Here is a 3,507-nt window from a genome sequence, read left to right as displayed (position 1 = left end):
CAATTATATTAACAAATTCAACTTTTAATTATATTTTTAGAACTTAAATTAGAGCAAAGATTTAGGTTACTTGGATAAAAGTTGAGTGAATTCATTCCTTAAATACTTTTAAAATATTAACTTTTCGTTGGAAGTTTTATGCTCAATAATTGTAAACATAAAAAAAATCTTATCTTATTTTAAATTTTACGATAGAATTTACTATATATTTTTATCCTTGCTTTAGAAAAATTAATCCTTTCATTCAAATTGTTAGTCAAATAATAAAAAATTAAAAAATTAAAAATTAAATTACAATTATCATACAAACAATATTCAACTTATATATATTATAAAAATATCGGTACATAAATCACTTCTAGAATACTAGAACTTGAACTTCGTGATTTGAAATATGTCATGTTCAATGAATAAATAATAAAATTGGAAGTTTCAAAAGATAAACTTCATTTATTGAAAATTAAATTATTTTACTTAACAATATTGACTCTCAACAGCAATATTTCAGTCATTAAGTGCAATCTCCATAATGATACTTATTAATTTTAGTACCATCCTAGTCTCATGTTGTATTCTATTTTTTAATTATTATATTTAACATACCGGAAGACAATTAAAAATTAAGCAAAATTACTTAAAAATAAGTGTAATTATCAGTAGACTTACACTACTAGAAATACTTGAATTATAAAGAAATTTTTATAAATAAATTTTTTCTGTCTCTCTTTAATACAGATGAATTTACAAATAAAAAATTTAAAAAAATTAGATTTTTAAAATTTTTAAATAAATCTATTTCTGAATCCATTTGTATAGACAGAAAAAATTTGTCTATAAAATTTGTCTATAAATATAGATAATTTTTTTTTATATTATAGACAGATTTATAGATTAAAAAATTTGTTTGTAATTTTATAGACAGATTTATAGAGCAACAAATTAGCCTGTAATTTTATAGATGACTTTTATAAACTGATTTTTTTACATATGTATTATGTATTATAAATAGATTTAGATACTAATTTTTTTGTTTGAAATTTAAAATTAAGGCAAAAAATATTAGGTCTAAATTATAGACAATAAAATCTATTTGTAACTCTATCAATGAAACACAATATTTCATTAATGGAATTACGAATGAATTTTTCTGTTTATAAATCAATTAATAAAATGTTACGTTTAATCAATGCACTTATAGACAGAGAAATCTGTAATATGCAAAATAATATAAAAGCGTGTCTCCTCTTTCTTATTTCTCACAGAGTCTTTAAGAATGAGAAGTGTTGTTTCGAAGAAGTGATGAATGAGATGAGAAAAATGATACAAAATATGTTTGAAGAGATGATATAAGAACTATAAACAAAATAATTGTTATAAAATAATTTATTATAAACAAAAAAATTCATCTATAATTTTACCGACGATAAAATCTATTTATAATAAATATATTTATTATAAATAGAAAAATCTATTTGTAAATTTATAGATAAGTTTACAGACAAAAAAATTTCATCTATAAATTTATATCCGTTTGTATGGATTATCATATTAAAATTACATATAGATTTTATTCATATATAAATTTGTCTGTAATCATTTAAAATCTGTTAAAATCTGTCTATATTTATAGGTTTAATAGTAGTGTCGCTTAATTGAATTTGATTTTTAACTTCAAATTAAACTTGTATTTAGTGAGCTTTGCAAGATTGGTTCTCAAAGATTTGTAGAACATATTCATCTGTTGGAGGCGTTAGAACTAGAGTAATATCTCTAAGAATAGAAGGGTTCACGTCAAGCGAAATTTCTGCAAACACGTTGCCATGGAATCCATAACAGCGGAGTCTTGGAGCATAACTTTCAACAAGTGGCAGCGATATATCATTGTTACCCAAGACCAAGGATTTCAACGAGTGAAGTGTGGGAATAAAACAATGCATCCCATGGTAGCTGGTATAGCTGGAGTTGTTGAGGGTCAAGTTTCTTATTGCTTTGCACTTTTCCCCTTGAACGAACCAGAATTCTAATACCTCAATGTCTTGCAAGTGTTGGCTTTCGCAAAGGAAGCTGAAGGCTGAAACGGGCATTGAGATCAGCGCGTGATGCCATGTTTTGCACAGAGCAGAGGCACGTGCTGCATACTTTGGTGGCAACAAGGAGAGAATGAGTTGAAGGACATGTGAAAGTACGGTGGAACTGCAGTCCTCGGTCTTGCAGGTCTTCTAAATTAAACGGGAAAAAAAATAAAAAGGTAATTTCTAGATCGTTTTATAAATTAAGACGAAATTATTACTCTTAATTATATTATATATATATATATATATATATATATATATATAATAAATAATAGATTTAATGGTTTATTTGAAAAAATATAAATATTTTTTAATTTCTAAAATATTAAAAAAATCTTCACTTTTAATTTAAAGAAATAAGTTTACGGATAATAAATAAATAAAAAGAAATTTAATAACGTTTTAGTATAAATTTTGTTAAATTAAAAGATTCAAAACCCAAAATGTCCAGTCCAACAAATTTAGTAGATCAAGTTGAAGTTAAAGCAAGAACTTCAATTATTATTCATATAAAAGAAAAAAAAAAAAAAAGGTTAGCGGGCTAACTCATCAGCCTGTTGTGAATTTGCGAGTACCAAGCTAATCAAAATTTAGGTTTCGGAATTGGCCCAAAACAAAATAAAACAATTTATTACTGTTTATCTATCCTTTTTAAGGAGCTTTGACCGTTACGATGAGTAAACGTACTCGCAAAATTTATCCATAATGAATAAGGTATTTACTTGCTACACGAGTATGAGTATGGATAAAAATTCGTAAAATTTAATGGGGATAGGTGTGAGTATGGGTATCTAAATACCCACCCCGCCCCATACCCGCATATATATATATATATATATGCTTGAACTTTATTCTATAATTATGTATTAAATTTTTGTATTATTATATTACTTATGTGAAGTTATATAAGATTAATATTAAAATATATTTAATAATAAAGTAAACCAAAAAATTTATTTTGGTTTATATTTTTAATAAAAAATTTATTTACTATTTTATATCATTTAATTAGGATAATATAATTTAATTATTACATAGTTAATATGAGATTGACTTTTTTTAAAATATTATTTATATATGACACACATAAAATATTTTTTACACAAATATTTTTGTTAATAAAATCATATTAATTTTTAAATCATAAAGTGAATGATAAATAATAAATATATTGTAAATATTTTATAAATTTTACAATCACCTACTATTACCGTAAATTTATTATTTATTAATAATATTTAAATTTTATTTTTATATTTTAATTTAAAATAATATTTTCTTATGCAACATATGTATTACAAGCACAACTATAATCTATTGAATCTAAATAATATTATTCTTACTATTTATTCATGTTCAAAAGAAGTTTTTGAAAAGATATAAATATAAAAAATTATTGTTAATTTTTATTTGTTAATTTTTTTCAGATAAAAAA

The sequence above is a fragment of the Abrus precatorius genome, unplaced genomic scaffold (assembly GCF_003935025.1).
Source record: "Abrus precatorius isolate BTA unplaced genomic scaffold, Abrus_2018 Scaffold10, whole genome shotgun sequence".
Taxonomy (NCBI): domain Eukaryota; kingdom Viridiplantae; phylum Streptophyta; class Magnoliopsida; order Fabales; family Fabaceae; genus Abrus; species Abrus precatorius.
The sequence above is the reverse complement of the archived record's forward strand: the minus strand, read 5'-3'. Positions refer to the sequence as shown.